This window comes from Anopheles funestus (assembly GCF_943734845.2).
Source record: "Anopheles funestus chromosome X unlocalized genomic scaffold, idAnoFuneDA-416_04 X_unloc_56, whole genome shotgun sequence".
NCBI lineage: Eukaryota > Metazoa > Arthropoda > Insecta > Diptera > Culicidae > Anopheles > Anopheles funestus.
This window is the reverse complement of record NW_026045183.1, coordinates 120,001-140,000: the sequence shown is the minus strand read 5'-3', so window position 1 is coordinate 140,000 and position 20,000 is coordinate 120,001.

Here is a 20,000-nt window from a genome sequence, read left to right as displayed (position 1 = left end):
CTGGGCCTACCTCTACCGCTCTTCCCGGATGTTCTGCGCAGTCTTAACGCGAGGAGTTCTCTGCCTCGGCGGCGGCGGCTGTTTCGGCCGCGTTGAGGCCATCCCTCGACTCATCATTCGACGATCTACCGACGTGGAGAATGTAACCACGATGGTCCTCCTCGTCGCTGGTGCTGTCGTCGTTACTTTCGGGTGACGCGGCCCGACGCACTTCCGCTATCAACTCACGTAGCCGCTGACGATGGCGAGCGACCCGTTCGCGAACAGCAGCTCTACGTTCGATGGTCCTCGGTGAAGGGGGTGGTGATGGCGGCCGCCCACCCCGCTGCTCCTCCCGTTGCTGTGCCCTCTGCCGGTTTCGCGCGACGTTACGCCGATCATAGCGAGCACGTCGAACAGCATCGGGATCCGGTCGGTGGACATTATCCGGCAACATTCCCTGGGACGCCAACATGGTCCGGAACTCGTCCCAGTCACGCTGCAGCGCATGCGTGATTCGTTTGGCAGCCTCACACACGTTACTCCAGTTCTCCGGACACTGAAGCATGTGGCCCTCCAGCGACTCCGGAACTACGCCGTCCAACAGTTGCCTCCGGATGGCGGCAAAGCGAGGGCACACGAACATAGCATGCTCGGCACTCTCAGCGACGCCAGGGCACCACGTGCAGTCCGGGGATGAGGTGAAACCCATGTCGCAAAGGTACTCACGGAAAAATCCGTGACCGGATAGTACCTGCGACAGATGGAAGGTAACCTCTCCGTGGTTCCGCGACTGCCACGATCCGATGTCCGGGATCGTACGGTGGGCCCACCTGACGTACTTGCTGGCTCCCTCTGCTGCGGCATCAGCATTCCACGCCGACTGCCACTCGGCGATGGTCCGCTGTCGCTCCTCGGTCCGAAGTTCGCCACTGGTGCGCGTACCACGACGACTGTGGACTCGGGTGTCCTCCTCCACCGCTCTGCAGATCGGCACAAGTCCAGCCAACAGCACGGCAGTCTCGTACCGGACAGTTGCAAAAGCCCGGGCAACTCGAATCGCAGACTTCCGCTGGACACGCTGCAACAACCTGCGGCACTCCCGATTGGCCAGAGCGCCGTGCCAGACCGGGGCGGCATAACGCATGACGGAGTCTGCGACTGCCGCCAGCAAGCGAGACTTGGAGGTCTTCGGCCCCTGGTGGTTCGGCATCAGGCGATTTACTGCCTGCACAACCTGCGTCGCCTTCTCGGTGATCGCCGTCACATGCGGTACCCAGGAGAGATGGTCCTGGAGACGAACTCCCAGATACTTCAAGGTCCGCGAATACGGGACGACCACGCCTCCAACGGTGATTGAGATGCCCTCCGGAGGATTCTTAAGACTGGATATCACCGTCATCTCAGTCTTGGCGTGTGCCAGCTCCAAGTGGTGTTCTCGCAACCACCGGTCTACCGCTGACACAGCCTCCTCCGCTGTAGCTGCTGCTGTCGATGGCGTTGTGCCCGGGGCGAGAACGACAAGATCGTCCGCGTAGCCGATGATCTCAACGCCGGGTGGTAGCGCAACATTCAGCACACCGTCATACATCAGGTTCCACAGGGTCGGGCCCAGGATGGACCCCTGTGGAACTCCAGCAGTGATGGGACGTACGACGGGGCCATCACTCGTGTCGAAGATCAGCTCGCGTCCCTCGAAGTATGATCTTACTACCTTCTCCAGTAGCGACGGAACTCCTTTGGTCCGCAACGCTTCGGCAATACACTGCCAGCTCGCCGTGTTGAAGGCGTTGCGGATGTCGAGCGCTACCACCATCAGGCAGCGTTTGTCGCGGGAATTGGTGCGGCCGAACGCCATGGCCTTCCTGCCCGCGTCGACAACCCGCTCGATCGCGTTGACTGTGGAGCGTCCCTTGCGGAAGCCGTACTGCTCGCTGGACAGCTGCGGCGAATCGACGTCCTCCAGATGTTGGTTGAGGCGGTTCAGAATCAGCTTCTCGAGCACCTTGCCCAACGCGTCCAACATGCAGAGCGGCCGGTAGGACGAGCTCTCACCCGGAGGTTTGCCCGGCTTTGGCAGCAATACCAGGCGCTGCCTTTTCCACTGCGGCGGAAACGTGCCGCGGACCAGGCAGTCCTGATACAAACGGCAGAAGACCTCCGGGTATCTCCTAATCGCCGCCTTCACCGCAGCGTTCGGGATACCGTCCAAACCAGGAGCCTTCCTCGAGCTCATCTCAGAGACGATGGCCAGCAGCTCCTCGCGAGTCACGTCTGCGACTGTTGACTCGACCGACTCGAAACCGCCGTCAGCATCAGGCCACAATACTGGTGGATGGACCGGGAACAGATCAGTGACAATCCGCTCCAACTCAGCGCGGTCGGTCTCGGGCGGCACACGACTGCCACGCAGCCGAGACGTCACCACCCTGTATCCGGCACCAAACACGTTCTCCTCGGCGGCGCTGATGAGTTCATCGAACTCCTGTCGCTTCCTGGCTCGGATCGACTTCTCCAAATTGCGCTTCGCCGTGCGATGTTCCGCCGCTGCGATGCTCCGCTCCTCAGGGTCGATGGCATGACTCAGCCGCTCACGCGCAGCCAGGCAGATCCCACGAAGACGCTCCAACTCAGGCGACCACCAGTACACGTTCCGGTGAGGGTTGCTGTGTAGCTGAGAGACCCGCTGCATGGTGATGTCACACGCTTCCGTAAGAGCATCCACCATGCCCCCATCAGTTGCAGCTAGCTCAACGAAGTTCACGTCTTCGAGAGCGTGAAGGAAAGAAGCTTCATTGAACTGGTGCATCTTCCACCGCCTACCAGCGCATGGTGCGCGCTGCCGGCTAGCCTGTGGTTCACGACGTGATGACCGCTGCGACTGGCCAAGCTGAGGATGCTGCGTATCCCTCGATGGCTGTGCGGGACCCTCCACCACGAACCTTACCAGCTGGTGATCGGACCGGGCGAACGGGAGCACCTCCCACGCACCTGCCACGACGATCGACGGGCTGGCGAAAGTCACATCGATGACACTCGGTGTTGCTGCTCCTCTTCCGATGAATGTCGGCTCGTTGCCCTGGTTGAGAACTGACAGCCCCAACCGGTCAACCATGCTCCAAAGCTCCTCCCCGCGCGGTTCGGTCCTCGCACTACCCCACTCCGTGTGCCAGGCGTTGAAGTCGCCGGCGATGACGACTCGGGAGTGGGCAGCGGTCTCGAGTTCCACGGCTTCAAGGAACTGCTCAAACTCGCGCGAGGGACGACGTGGCGGCGCATAGCAGCAGACGAACGTGACTCCAGCCACCTGGGCAGCCACCAGACCGGACACGGCGCAGCTCCATACCCGTTGGATGGGGTGCGATCCGGTGGCCACCACTGCCACTCTCCTGGCCCCGTCGTACGCCCAGTTCCCGTTGTGGGAGGGCGGCCTGTACATGTCAGACAGGAGCAGAACGTCGGCACGATGTTCGCGCGCTGCTTGCAGCGCAAGGTCCTGTCCTGCCTGACAGTGGTCCACGTTCAGCTGCAGGATCCTTAGGTTGAAGAGGCTGCCGAACGGACACATGAGCTATGCCCCACACGATGGGGACCTCCGCAAACGGCACACTTGATATCGGCGCTACAGGTGCTGGCCCGATGACCGTCGACTCCGCAACGGATGCAGACGCCCTGCCGATCGATGCTGGACCGGCAATCGCGGGCCACGTGACCTCGTTCCAGACAGCGGTAACACCGCAGTCGCGCCGTTGGAGTGGCCGGGGCTTCCTTGATCGTGCTGATGCAGTCGCAAAGTGCCATCTTCCGGCCCACCAGCTGCTTAGCCGCCTTGGTGGGAAGGCGAACGCGGGCGCGCTTCGTGCCGTCCTGCAGCTGCCACATGCTGACCGACGCGATTCCCGCACAGCCCTGCAGCTCCTGGTCAATAACCACCTTCAGCTCATCCTCTTGTGCCAGCGGATCCACATGGCAGACGATGACCTCGCTCATCTCCGTCACCAGTCTAGCCATTCCGGCATCCCCGACGATCTTCTGCACGTCCCGCAACACCAGCGCAGAGTTCGCTGAACGACTCAGCTCCATCCGCAAGAGGGACGAATGCGTACGGCGTCCGATCAGGATGTGGCCAACCAGATCCTTGAACGCGGCATCCTCCTTAATTGCGCGTCGGACCATCGCGTAGAGAGAATCCCACGTCTGACCCTCCGATGGCGCGACCTCCACCATGTCTTGCCGCACGCGGCGTGACTTTCGCAGCTGTTGTGGCTGCTGCGAAGATGACTGCTGCTGCGGACGCTGTTGCTGCTGCGGACGCTGTTGCTGCTGTGGGCGCTGCTGCTGCTGCTGCGAACGCTGTTGCTGCTGCGGACGCTGCTGCTGCTGCTGACGCTGCTGCTGCTGCTGAACCGGCTGCTGGCGTGCCGGCTTCCGGCGCACCACCTCAACCCAAGATCCGTCATCCTGGTCCGGAGACGACACCACCGTTGCCGTCACCGCACCCGTTGCCCGCTGCTGCTGCTGCTGCCTCTGCTGCTGCTGGCCGCCCTGCTGATGGCGCTGCTGACGTTCCGCCTTCAGCTCCTCACGGAGAGCAGCAACCTCCTGCCAAGCGCGCTCCTCCCGCTGGCGAGCCTCTTCCTTGTACGCTCGCATGTTCTCCTTGGATTCAGATGCCATCTCCTGCATCTGCGACCGAAGGAGGGAGAGCTCCTCGCGGAGCGTCCGCACCAGCTCGCGGAGCTCCTCGTTACCCGCCGTTGACGACGTCGTTGTCGCAGTCGAGCGAGGCGACGGCCTCGGTGCCACCTGCACGCTTGCTCGACTAACCACCACTCGCGGCTCCATGCTTGGACGGCAATCAACCGAAGTTGCCCGTCCTGTCAATGGTCGCAGCGTCCTGCCTGCGCTGGATCCGCTCACTGGCATGGTCGGCAAGGTGGGAGGCTAAAATCCTCCCACCTGAAGCGGAAACCCACTATTTGAGCTCTGGTGGATGAAGGGTGGGTGGTGGGTGGTCGGGGGGGTGTTCTCCCGACTCGTGGACTCCAGCGGCTTTACTGGAGTGGTCGCAAGGTGGGGCTCTGGGCGACTGCTGGACCCCCCAAAATGCCGAATTGGCCAGGGGGGGTGGAAAATGACCCAGGGGGGTGGGGGGCTAGATGTAATTGCCCCTCCTGAGCAAAACTCCCGAACACACCAAGCTCCTATCTCCTCTCCTTTCACCCGAAAATGGCGAAAAACCCGAAAATCCACCAAAAATCCGCGATTCCTGATCCGGGGGGGGCGGTGGGTGGGTGATGGGGGCGCGGAAAAAATTTCAGGGGGTGTGGCAGGTGGTCCCCGAATTTTTGAGCCCAAAACCGGAATTTTTTGCAGCCCGCAAATAATTTTCCACTGCGTTTATATGTTTCTCACCTTTTTAGCGCCTTAATAAGGAAAACCGGAAAATGCGGGGGGGGTGCTGGAGGTCCGGAAAAAATCCAGGGGGTGCGTCTGGAGGTCCCCGAATTTTCCAGCACAAAACCAGAATTTTCCACTGCACTTGTGTAATTTTCCAGCGAAGTCCAAAATTTCATGCACCTTGATAAGGCCTTAATAAGGACAAGGGTCACTGAGGGCGATGGGGTGAGGTGGGAGCGGGGGGAAAAATTTTCCCCGAATCGTCTCTCCGAGCTCAACCACCTCCAACACTCACGGAACCGATCAGGCGATAAAAATTTTCCACTTTATAATACACTCAATATTATATACCTTGGGAAATGCCGCCTGGGCAGTACTGTCAACACGTGTTGCAAAAATGTTTTCCACTTTTTTCAGCACTTAAATCACCGATTTTGATGCGGTTTTTTCACAAAATCATTTCTTTGGCACTCCGCACACGATTTAAAACATATCCGGTCCAAATCCGTTAAAATTTCACTGAGCTATGAGTGTCCAAAGTTTCCCATACAAAATGTATGGGCACCAAAATATCGTTTTTTGTCGCACTTCCACTGTTCCGATCGACTCGGAAACCGTTTTAAAGGCTTTAGCGGCCACGATTTACCCTAAATCAACCTCTTCCGGCAGGAAAAGAGGTGATTTTTTGCACACCTGAACACCAGTGCACTTCGGTGCTCCCGGAGGGGGCAAAAACACAACAAAACTGTATTTGCACAAAAATTGTCGATTTTTGGCCGAACTTCACTATTTTTGGGTAAATCGGGTGCTCTGAGCACGATTTTGACACTTTTAACACGATTTAATTACGATTTTCACCAAATTTTCACCACTTCTTGACGGAGCGTTTGTTTACCACATCTTCACTTGTCAGCACCCAGGTGACAATACACAGGGATAACTGGCTTGTGGCCGCCAAGCGTTCATAGCGACGTGGCTTTTTGATCCTTCGATGTCGGCTCTTCCTATCATTGTAAAGCAAAATTTACCAAGCGTAGGATTGTTCACCCTTTCAAGGGAACGTGAGCTGGGTTTAGACCGTCGTGAGACAGGTTAGTTTTACCCTACTGGTGTGCATTGTTTGTCGCTATCTTAACGGAATTCCTGTGCAGTACGAGAGGAACCACAGGTACGGACCACTGGCTCAATACTAGTTCGAACGGACTATGGTATGACGCTACGTCCGCTGGATTATGCCTGAACGCCTCTAAGGTCGTATCCAATCCGAGCTGATAGCGCTTCTTATACCCATTAGGTGGTCGTAAGCTAGCGGGCCTAACAACCCTCCGAGAACCGTCCGTGCTGTCCATTGGCACACTGGCGTCTCATCCCCGCTTACTACTAGGCCGCAAAGGGCGGGTTCGCGCTGCACGTGTTAGTACCATACATGTTGGGAACACCGGTGGACGAGCTTGCCGACTGTGGATATCACTAGTTTCGACACCTACGACCGCCCGCAAACGACGGGACTACAGGCTGGGAGCTTCAAGTTGTAGAGATGCGTTCGCATCGATCCTCTCAGGCGACCCATGCTTGGTGGTTAGTGCTTGCGCGTGCGCGCCCCGTGTGTGCTGGAATTGGCCAACCAGTGCACATTGGTGGTGCGTACCGTGACTTGCACCATGTGACGAGAGTGTTGAAGAACACTGTGTGGTGACTCTATGCCTATGTGATGGGGTGCTTGTAACACACGACCGAACCGACGGCTCGTTGGATGGTCACGACAGTGTGGTGCAGGTGCGCCCATGTGTAACGAATACATTGAGTGCCGTTGGAGGTTAGCGGTTGGTTGGTTGCATGCTACAACTTCGCGTTGTACATGGGCTGGCCGCTGCGCTTCCTTCGGGTTGCCACTTGATGTTGATAGGGTTGATGTATTGTGTTCGTTGACTTTTGGTTCATTCCAAAAGTCTTCGGACTTAGATAATTTTACAAGTGTCGGCGCTCTCGGACCGAAAATAAGAAGACAACTAAGAAGAAAAAGAGAAAGAAGCTAATAGTGGAAAGTATTCTTCTTCAAAGAAGGAACAAAAATTTTACAAGTGTTGAAAAATTTCCTAAGTCCAAAAAATTTTCTAAGTCCAGAAAATTTTCTAAGTCCCACAAAATGGAACATGATGAAGAAGATACAGAAGTTGAAAATTTTTCTAAGTCCAAAAAATTTTCTAAGTCCAGAAAATTTTCTAAGTCCAAAGTGTTGGAACAATTTCCAAAGGCCCATAGGTTGCACTGAATTTTCCTAAGTTGGCCACAAGTACCCATGAGGTATCGAGAAGGTTCACCCGAAGGACATAATATGTCCCAAAGTACCGATAGAGCACCCACAAAGAGCACCCAATTGGCCTAAGTTGGCCAAAAGTACCGATAGAGTACCCACAAGTAGCACTGAGTTGGCCTAAGTTGGCCAAAAGTACCGATAGAGTACCCACAAATAGCACCGAATGGGCCTAAGTTGGCCAAAAGTACCGATAGAGTACCCACAAGAAGCACTGAGTTGGCCTAAGTTGGCCAAAAGTACCGATAGAGTACCCACAAATAGCACCCAGTTGGCCTAAGTTGGCCAAAAGTACCGATAGAGCACCCAAAAGTAGCACCCAATTGGCCTATGTTGGCCAAAAGTACCGATAGAGTACCCACAAATAGCACCCAGTTGGCCTAAGTTGGCCAAAAGTACCGATAGAGCACCCACAAGTAGCACCCAATTGGCCTATGTTGGCCAAAAGTACCGATAGAGTACCCACAAATAGCACCGAATTGGCCTAAGTTGGCCAAAAGTACCGATAGAGTACCCACAAATAGCACCGCGTTGGCCTAAGTTGGCCAAAAGTACCGATAGAGTACCCACAAGTAGCACTGAGTTGGCCTAAGTTGGCCAAAAGTACTGATAGAGTACCCACAAATAGCACCGAATGGGCCTAACATGGCCAAAAGTACCGATAGAGTACCCACAAATAGCACCGAATGGGCCTAACATGGCCAAAAGTACCGATAGAGCACCCACATATAGCACCCCATTGGCCTAAGTTGGCCAAAAGTACCGATAGAGTACCCACAAAGAGCACCCAATTGGCCTAAGTTGGCCAAAAGTACCGCCAAGTAGCACCATAGAGGCCCGAGTAGAGCGAAATGTGGGCCAAATTGAACATTTGAAAATTTTTACAAGTCCAGAAAATTTTCTAAGTCCAGAAAATTTTCTAAGTCCAAAGAGTTGGACAAATTTCCTTAGGCCCAAAGGTTGCACTGAATGTTCCTAAGTTGGCCATCAGTACCCATGAAGTATAGCGAAGGTTCACCCGAAAGACACAATACGCCCTAAAGTACCCACAGAGTACCCACAAGTTGCACCCAATTGGCCTAAGTTGGCCAGAAGTACCGACAAGTACCACCATAGAAGCCCGAGTAGAGCGAAATGTGGGCCAAAGTACCGAGTAGTTGCCACAAATGCCCAAATGGATACCAAAATGTGGTACCAAGTACCTAACTGTTGCAACAAATGCTAGCTTTCTGAGCAAAAGCTGTGGACCAATTTCGTAGAAGAACCGCCTAGGCGAAAAGGCAAAAATCGCCGAAGCTGGCCCGCTCGCAGAGCTCGCGGGCCAGGAGATACTCATAGGGCGATTTACTAGAGTGGGGAACTTGAGAATTTTTGTGTCCGAGACTTTGGGCAACTTCGCGGCCGCCCCCTTAAAGTAAAAGATTTTCTCTGGGTGCCTAAAATTCGCAATTCCCGCAAAGTCGGGAAGACGTTAAAGTTTTTGCCCAAAAAATGGCCATCGATTTAAGGTGATTTTCCAATAAGAAAATGCTTCCTATTTTGAATTTTTTCGAATATTTCCTAAACTAAGCGTCGGAGCACATGGCCGTGGAGGAACTTTTGGTAGCTTTTGGCAAGGGCTATCGGATGAAATAATAAGAAAGGCCATCAGAGCGATATTGGATTAATGCGGGCTCATAAACGCACCTGAGAAGTGAAAATTGGTACCTTGCACGCAGGATGCAAGAAATGCTTGAGTGTTAACCATCATCGGTACCAAGTACCTAGGTTATATCGAGTGCGTAGATGGAAGTCGGTACCAAAGGGAAACCTTCCTAGGCTAGGTGCACGCAAGTGAGTATGGATCGATCAGTAGAAAGATGGGAAGCCATAGGAAACCTTCCTAGGCTAGGTGCACGCAAGTGAGTATGGATCGATCAGTAGAAAGATGGGAAGCCATAGGAAACCTTCCTAGGCTAGGTGCACGCAAGTGAGTATGGATCGATCAGTAGAAAGATGGGAAGCCATAGGAAACCTTCCTAGGCTAGGTGCACGCAAGTGAGTATGGATCGATCAGTAGAAAGATGGGAAGCCATAGGAAACCTTCCTAGGCTAGGTGCACGCAAGTGAGTATGGATCGATCAGTAGAAAGATGGGAAGCCCAAGGAAACCTTCCTAGGCTAGGTGCACGCAAGTGAGTATGGATCGATCAGTAGAAAGATGGGAAGCCCAAGGAAACCTTCCTAGGCTAGGTGCACGCAAGTGAGTATGGATCGATCAGTAGAAAGATGGGAAGCCCAAGGAAACCTTCCTAGGCTAGGTGCACGCAAGTGAGTATGGATCGATCAGTAGAAAGATGGGAAGCCATAGGAAACCTTCCTAGGCTAGGTGCACGCAAGTGAGTATGGATCGATCAGTAGAAAGATGGGAAGCCATAGGAAACCTTCCTAGGCTAGGTGCACGCAAGTGAGTATGGATCGATCAGTAGAAAGATGGGAAGCCATAGGAAACCTTCCTAGGCTAGGTGCACGCAAGTGAGTATGGATCGATCAGTAGAAAGATGGGAAGCCATAGGAAACCTTCCTAGGCTAGGTGCACGCAAATGAGTATGGATCGATCAGTAGAAAGATGGGAAGCCCAAGGAAACCTTCCTAGGCTAGGTGCACGCAAGTGAGTATGGATCGATCAGTAGAAAGATGGGAAGCCCAAGGAAACCTTCCTAGGCTAGGTGCACGCAAGTGAGTATGGATCGATCAGTAGAAAGATGGGAAGCCCAAGGAAACCTTCCTAGGCTAGGTGCACGCAAGTGAGTATGGATCGATCAGTAGAAAGATGGGAAGCCATAGGAAACCTTCCTAGGCTAGGTGCACGCAAGTGAGTATGGATCGATCAGTAGAAAGATGGGAAGCCATAGGAAACCTTCCTAGGCTAGGTGCACGCAAGTGAGTATGGATCGATCAGTAGAAAGATGGGAAGCCCAAGGAAACCTTCCTAGGCTAGGTGCACGCAAGTGAGTATGGATCGATCAGTAGAAAGATGGGAAGCCCAAGGAAACCTTCCTAGGCTAGGTGCACGCAAGTGAGTATGGATCGATCAGTAGAAAGATGGGAAGCCCAAGGAAACCTTCCTAGGCTAGGTGCACGCAAGTGAGTATGGATCGATCAGTAGAAAGATGGGAAGCCATAGGAAACCTTCCTAGGCTAGGTGCACGCAAGTGAGTATGGATCGATCAGTAGAAAGATGGGAAGCCCAAGGAAACCTTCCTAGGCTAGGTGCACGCAAGTGAGTATGGATCGATCAGTAGAAAGATGGGAAGCCATAGGAAACCTTCCTAGGCTAGGTGCACGCAAGTGAGTATGGATCGATCAGTAGAAAGATGGGAAGCCCAAGGAAACCTTCCTAGGCTAGGTGCACGCAAGTGAGTATGGATCGATCAGTAGAAAGATGGGAAGCCCAAGGAAACCTTCCTAGGCTAGGTGCACGCAAGTGAGTATGGATCGATCAGTAGAAAGATGGGAAGCCATAGGAAACCTTACTAGGCTAGGTGCACGCAAGTGAGTATGGATCGATCAGTAGAAAGATGGGAAGCCCAAGGAAACCTTCCTAGGCTAGGTGCACGCAAGTGAGTATGGATCGATCAGTAGAAAGATGGGAAGCCCAAGGAAACCTTCCTAGGCTAGGTGCACGCAAGTGAGTATGGATCGATCAGTAGAAAGATGGGAAGCCCAAGGAAACCTTCCTAGGCTAGGTGCACGCAAGTGAGTATGGATCGATCAGTAGAAAGATGGGAAGCCCAAGGAAACCTTCCTAGGCTAGGTGCACGCAAGTGAGTATGGATCGATCAGTAGAAAGATGGGAAGCCATAGGAAACCTTCCTAGGCTAGGTGCACGCAAGTGAGTATGGATCGATCAGTAGAAAGATGGGAAGCCCAAGGAAACCTTCCTAGGCTAGGTGCACGCAAGTGAGTATGGATCGATCAGTAGAAAGATGGGAAGCCATAGGAAACCTTCCTAGGCTAGGTGCACGCAAGTGAGTATGGATCGATCAGTAGAAAGATGGGAAGCCCAAGGAAACCTTCCTAGGCTAGGTGCACGCAAGTGAGTATGGATCGATCAGTAGAAAGATGGGAAGCCCAAGGAAACCTTCCTAGGCTAGGTGCACGCAAGTGAGTATGGATCGATCAGTAGAAAGATGGGAAGCCATAGGAAACCTTACTAGGCTAGGTGCACGCAAGTGAGTATGGATCGATCAGTAGAAAGATGGGAAGCCCAAGGAAACCTTCCTAGGCTAGGTGCACGCAAGTGAGTATGGATCGATCAGTAGAAAGATGGGAAGCCCAAGGAAACCTTCCTAGGCTAGGTGCACGCAAGTGAGTATGGATCGATCAGTAGAAAGATGGGAAGCCATAGGAAACCTTCCTAGGCTAGGTGCACGCAAGTGAGTATGGATCGATCAGTAGAAAGATGGGAAGCCATAGGAAACCTTCCTAGGCTAGGTGCACGCAAGTGAGTATGGATCGATCAGTAGAAAGTGGGAAGCCCAGTACCAAATGCCCTAGTGAAGACCGTAAACGAATATCATGAACCGAGAAGGAGCACCAAATGCCCTAGTGAAGACCGTAAACGAATATCATGAACCGATAAGGAGCACCAAATGCCCTAGTGAAGACCGTAAACGAATATCATGAACCGATAAGGAGCACCAAATGCCCTAGTGAAGACCGTAAACGAATATCATGAACCGAGAAGTAGCAACGAATGCCTGAAAAAGTACCAAGTCCACGGTATAGAGTAACGAGAGTTAACCGCCGTGATGTATGCAATGAGGGCAGCCATTGCATGGGTTCTGGACTTGGTGCGCGAATAACTTTTTTGCTAGACATCGGACAAAGTTGACGTGGAAGAACGAAATGTAGCATTTGGTGCCACCTATCCAAAACTTTTTCAAGATTGAAGATCCGATCGATACAGCCTGAGTTATAGGCAAAAGTTGGTGCAAAATTGAGCATTTTTAATGGTGAAAAATCGGTACTCCTCGAATAGCTCCTGTTGGAAGCATCGGACCACATGGTCGTGGAGGAACATATTGTAGCGCGCGGTGTCAAGTATCGACACCCAAAACCGCATGTCCGATGGACGGAAAATGACCAAGTTATAGTGAAAACTTGGTTGCACCAAATTCCCGAAGAAGTGCAACGAGAAGGTGAATGCGATGGTTGTTCGTCGAATAGCTCCGGCCACAGACATGGTAGCGATTAGTGGTGCATGGAAGAAATCTAGCCACAAGTGCCATCTACCCATGGCCAGAAGAAAGTGTGGCCATATCTTGGATACCGGCGGAGCTATGGGGCAAATACGGGCCAAAAATGGTGCCAGGTGGACCAAAAATCCGACCAAGTGCGCGATGCGCTTTCGTGAATAGCTCCGGCCACAGACATGGTAGCGATTAGTGGTGCATGGAAGAAATCTAGCCACAAGTGCCATCTACCCATGGCCAGAAGAAAGTGTGGCGCTATCTTGGATACCGGCGGAGCTATGGGGCAAATATGGGCCAAAAATGGTGCAAGTTGGACCAAAAATCCGAAAAAGTACCTAGGTAAATGCGATGGTTGTTCGTCGAATAGCTCCGGCCACAGACATGGTAGCGATTAGTGGTGCATGGAAGAAATTTAGCCACAAGTGCCATCTACCCATGGCCAGAAGAAAGTGTGGCCATATCTTGGATACCGGCGGAGCTATGGGGCAAATATGGGCCAAAAATGGTGAAGTTGGACCAAAAATCCGACCAAGTGCGCTAGGCGCTTTCGTGAATAGCTCCGGCCACAGACATGGTAGCGATTAGTGGTGCATGGAAGAAATCTAGCCACAAGTGCCATCTACCCATGGCCAGAAGAAAGTGTGGCGCTATCTTGGATACCGGCGGAGCTATGGGACAAATATGGGCCAAAAATGGTGCCAGGTGGACCAAAAATCCGACCAAGTGCGCAAGGCGCTTTCGTGAATAGCTCCGGCCACAGACATGGTAGCGATTAGTGGTGCATGGAAGAAATTTAGCCACAAGTGCCATCTACCCATGGCCAGAAGAAAGTGTGGCCATATCTTGGATACCGGCGGAGCTATGGGGCAAATATGGGCCAAAAATGGTGAAGTTGGACCAAAAATCCGACCAAGTGCGCTAGGCGCTTTCGTGAATAGCTCCGGCCACAGACATGGTAGCGATTAGTGGTGCATGGAAGAAATCTAGCCACAAGTGCCATCTACCCATGGCCAGAAGAAAGTGTGGCGCTATCTTGGATACCGGCGGAGCTATGGGACAAATATGGGCCAAAAATGGTGCCAGGTGGACCAAAAATCCGACCAAGTGCGCAAGGCGCTTTCGTGAATAGCTCCGGCCACAGACATGGTAGCGATTAGTGGTGCATGGAAGAAATCTAGCCACAAGTGCCATCTACCCATGGCCAGAAGAAAGTGTGGCCATATCTTGGATACCGGCGAAGCTATGGGGCAAATATGGGCCAAAAATGGTGCTAGTTGGACCAAAAATCCGACCAAGTGCGCGAGGCGCTTTCTTGAATAGCTCCGGCCACAGACATGGTAGCGATTAGTGGTGCATGGAAGAAATCTAGCCACAAGTGCCATCTACCCATGGCCAGAAGAAAGTGTGGCCATATCTTGGATACCGGCGGAGCTATGGGGCAAATATGGGCCAAAAATGGTGCAAGTTGGACCAAAAATCCGAAAAAGTACCTAGGTAAATGCGATGGTTGTTCGTCGAATAGCTCCGGCCACAGACATGGTAGCGATTAGTGGTGCATGGAAGAAATCTAGCCACAAGTGCCATCTACCCATGGCCAGAAGAAAGTGTGGCCATATCTTGGATACCGGCGGAGCTATGGGGCAAATATGGGCCAAAAATGGGTAAAATTGTACGGTCCAAAGCCAAGGGTAAATTTTTTTATTCCTCTAATAACTTCTAGCACAGACATTGAATCGGTTGGTGATGTATGGATGAAATGTAGCAAACAGTTCGAACTACCCATAAAATCTTAAAGATTGACGATCCAATGTATAGAACCGGAGTAATGTGCGATACTTGGTGAAAAATCGAGTGAAAAATTAGCTATAAACTGTTTTTGGCCCATAACTCGAATACTAGACATCGGAAGGGGGGGTCGTAGAACGATTTTTTGTTGCCCTATCGATTCCCTATCGAACGAGCAAAAGTTGTTTTTTTGACCAAAAAGGACCCCTACTCTAGTAAAATTGGCCTGATTTTACTAGTCCCCGGTACCCGTACAGGCAAAATGAGCAAAATGCTCAAGTATGAATGGTTTTTGGCCCATAACTCGAATACTAGACGTCGCAGGGGGGTGTCATGGAACAATTTTTGGTAGCCCTTGAAATTATCTATCGAATGACATATACTTGATTTTTGGCCAAAAAGTTCCCTAGACTAGTAAAAATCGCATCATTTTACTAGAGTCGGGTACCCTGGACGAAAAACCGCTATAATTGCGGTTTTTGGCTAATAACTCGAATACTAGACGTCGCAGGGGGGTGTCGTGGAACAATTTTTGGTAGCCCTTGAAATTATCTATCGAATGACATATACTTGATTTTTGGCCAAAAAGTTCCCTAGACTAGTAAAAATCGCATCATTTTACTAGAGTCGGGTACCCTGGACGAAAAACCGCTATAATTGCGGTTTTTGGCTAATAACTCGAATACTAGACGTCGCAGGGGGGTGTCGTGGAACAATTTTTGGTAGCCCTTGAAATTATCTATCGAATGACATATACTTGATTTTTGGCCAAAAAGTTCCCTAGACTAGTAAAAATCGCATCATTTTACTAGAGTCGGGTACCCTGGACGAAAAACCGCTATAGTTGCGGTTTTTGGCTAATAACTCTAATACTAGACGTCGGAGGGGGGTGTCGTGGAACAATTTTTGGTAGCCCTTGAAATTATCTATCGAATGACATATACTTGATTTTTGGCCAAAAAGTTCCCTAGACTAGTAAAAATCGCATCATTTTACTAGAGTCGGGTACCCTGGACGAAAAACCGCTTAAGTTGCGGTTTTTGGCTAATAACTCGAATACTAGACGTCGCAGGGGGGTGTCGTGGAACAATTTTTGGTAGCCCTTGAAATTATCTATCGAATGACATATACTTGATTTTTTGACCAAAAAGTTCCTAGACTAGTAAAAATCGCATCATTTTACTAGAGTCGGGTACCCTGTACGAAAAACCGCTATAGTTGCGGTTTTTGGCCAATAACTCGAATACTAGACGTCGGAGGGGGGTGCCGTAGAACAATTTTTTGTAGCCCTTGAAATTACCTTTCGAATGATATATAGTGGTTTTTTGGTCAAACAGTGACCCCGAGACTAGTAACCCTCCATACACAAAACCGCCTAAAAAGTTTTGGTTTTGCAAAATTTTGAAAAGTGCGTCAAAAAAATTTTTTCAAAAAGTACCAAATCGTGATCAGAACTCACTATAGACCATAAAAAGTGAAATCCGATGGTCATTTGCAACACTTGGTCAATCGAGAAAAATTTCACTTTTTTACTAGAGTCGGGTACCCTGAACGAAAAATCGCTCAAGTGATGGTTTTTGGCCAATAACTCGAATACTAGACGTCGGAGGGGGGTGCCGTAGAACAATTTTTTGTAGCCCTTGAAATTACCTTTCGAATGATATATAGTGGTTTTTTGGTCAAACAGTGACCCCGAGACTAGTAACCCTCCATACACAAAACCGCCTACAAAAACTTTGTTTTGAAAAATTTTGAAAAGTTCAAAAAAATTTTTTTTTCAAAAACTACTAAAACGTGATAAGAACTTACTATAGACCATGAAAAGTGATATCCGATGATAATTTGCAAAAGTTGGTAACTAGTAAAAAATTTCACTTTTTTACTAGAGTCGGTGCAACGAGAAAAAAAAAGTCCGTGATGGAGAAAAATGGCACGTTTTCCACGCCTGTACGCTTTCGTTTTCTATATAGGGGGTAGGTGAGCCAGAAGCATGAATTTGACTGAGTACGTATCTTTATGAATTGGGCCCTTCTAAATCGATTGAGACTACCCCCAGGACGATCGGACGACTGCTTCTGGCTCAAAATGTGGTTTTTAGATTTTGATCGTCAATTATGAGAGAAAAAATCGATTAGAAGTAAAGATACGAAATGCTTGGTCTAAGTTGGGAAACGACTTCGGATATTTGTTGGACGTTGTCGTAGAAGGTCCGAGGACCAAGGAAAAGTGATTTCCAAGTGGATTTATGCACTATTAGTCGATGGTAAGATGTGAAATTAGTAGAACTTACCATACAGTTTGCGAAGTTGAAGCAATCGGTTGGTGAATATGGTACTGTCTGTCCAATTTGGTGGTTCGGAATGAGTGAAACGATGTTGATGATGGATAGACGTTCCGATTGCCCCCGATCGGGGAACATATAGTGGTCTTTAAGGTCCAAGTACCTATGTTTTGGTAAGCAGAACTGAGAGTTAAAGGATGAAAGTCGGCCATTCCTAATATCATCCTATCGGTGGTTCGCGAGTTGTTTGAGGACCGGAGCAGCTCGCGATGAAACGGTCCTAGGGTATTGGTTATCCATCCAAGGAAGAGTAAATGCGATCCTAGATGTGTGTCGTTGGCCGTTCTACCGGTATCGCCTATCGATGAGATATCGACGGGCATGCCTTACTCGAAAGTTGAATTCTAGGATCGATGGTCAAACAGACCTATGAGCGATAAACCAAACTGAACACGTATTGATGTCGGCTTTTCCTATCATTTGATGCCGCAGGTTGTTTAGGGACCGGAGCAACTTGCGGCCGAGACGGTCCCCGGGGGTTTCTTTCTCCAAGGAGTGGAAACTATTAAGCAAGAGTTGTAGCAAGATACGATCCTCTGATGTGTCGTTGGCCGTTCATGCGGTATCGCCTGTCGATGAGATATCGATGGGCATGCCTTACTCTACCGACCTTCTAATTGAGAGTATTAATCAGGGATCGATGGTCAAACAAGACCAATGAGCGATAAACCAAACTGAACACGTATTGATGTCGGCTTTTCCTATCATTTGATGCCGCAGGTTGTTTAGGGACCGGAGCAGCTTGCGGCCGAGACGGTCCCCGGGGGTTTCTTTCTCCAAGGAGAAGAAACGATTAAGCAAAAGTTGTAGCAAGATACGATCCTCTGATGTGTCGTTGGCCGTTCAAGCGGTATCGCCTGTCGATGAGATATCGATGGGCATGCCTTACTCTCCTGACTGTTTAATTGAGAGTTATAATCAGGGATCGATGGTCAAAAAGACCTATGAGCGATAAACCAAACTGAACACGTATTGATGTCGGCATTTCCTATCATTTGTCGCAGGTTGTTTGGGGACCGGAGCAGCTTGCGACCGAGACGGTCCCTTCCCGAAAGATGGTGAACCGAGTCGTCTGGCGTAAAAACCGGACGACTCGAAAGGGCTTGACCCTTTCAAGTGAGCGATAATCACATTCTACGCTCAGTTCGACAGCTGCAAGGCAATCACTCGCTATGTTCAGAGCTAATACATGCAACATGCCGGCATTGTTTCCACCGACGCATGGATTCAAGACTGGTGCACTTATTAGTTAAACCGTTCGCCTCCGGGTGTTTCGAGTTCAAGTCTGGATGAGGATTGATCTTGCTGGTAATAGCTTGAGCCCCTGAATAAGGGGTCGAAGCGTACATCTTGAGACCATGTACAACATATTACCAAATCGGCACCATGGGTTCGGGTGCAAGTGATGTAACCGTGAAAGATGTTGAGCAGCCCAACATCGGTTTACACACGCATAATAGGAAGGCAGCGCTGTCGACTGGTCAGTCGTGTAAGAAGTGTGCATTATCGATCACAAATATATTGGTGATCTGTAGGTTGCGCATACACCATGCCCGGTGTAAAGTGCCGTGGTCCCCCCCGGGGGGCTGCATCAAACCGTTCGCCACGCGAACTACCCAATGGAACGAACTCGATGCATTTAATAAGAAGAAGAGATGATAATGAAACACGGTCGATTAAAGAGTTGAAAACGTTGAAATACCTATAAGCAAGTCTTAAGTTGGTGGTGACCGTTACGCCCCAACAAATTGGTGCCTTACCCTACACCAAAGAGCCATTCAACATGGTTCAAGTGAGCGATAATCACATTCTACGCTCAGTTCGACAGCTACAAGGCAATCACTCGCTATGTTCAGAGCTAATACATGCAACATGCCGGCATTGTTTCCACCGACGCATGGATTCAAGACTGGTGCACTTATTAGTTAAACCGTTCGCCTCCGGGTGTTTCGAGTTCAAGTCTGGATGAGGATTGTTCTTGCTGGTAATAGCTTGAGCCCCTGAATAAGGGGTCGAAGCGTACATCTTGAGACCATGTACAACATATTACCAAATCGGCACCATGGGTTCGGGTGCAAGTGATGTAACCGTGAAAGATGTTGAGCAGCCCAACATCGGTTTACACACGCATAATAGGAAGGCAGCGCTGTCGACTGGTCAGTCGTGTAAGAAGTGTGCATTATCGATCACAAATATATTGGTGATCTGTAGGTTGCGCATACACCATGCCCGGTGTAAAGTGCCGTGGTCCCCCCCGGGGGGCTGCATCAAACCGTTCGCCACGCGAACTACCCAATGGAACGAACTCGATGCATTTAATAAGAAGAAGAGATGATAATGAAACACGGTCGATTAAAGAGTTGAAAACGTTGAAATACCTATAAGCAAGTCTTAAGTTGGTGGTGACCGTTACGCCCCAACAAATTGGTGCCTTACCCTACACCAAAGAGCCATTCAACATGGTTCAAGTGAGCGATAATCACGCTCTACGCTCAGTATGACAGCTGCAAGGCAATCACTCGCTAAGTTCAGAGCTAATACATGCAACACGCCGGCATTGTTTCCACCGACGCATGGATTCAAGACTGGTGCACTTATTAGTTAAACCGTTCGCCTGCGGGTGTTTCGAGTTCAAGTCTGGATGAGGATTGTTCTTGCTGGTAATAGCTTGAGCCCCTGAATAAGGGGCCGAAGCGTACATCTTGAGAGTAAATGTACAACATATTACCAAATCGGCACCGTGGGTTCTGGTGCAAGTGATGTAACCATGAAAGATGTTGAGCAGCCCAACATCGGTTTACACACGCATAAGGGGTTTATTGTTATCTGTAGGTTGCGCATACACCATACCCGGTGTAAAGTGCCGTGGTCCCCCAGGGGGCTGCATCAAAACGTTCGCCATGCGAACTACCCAATGGAACGAACTCGATGTATTGAAAGAGATG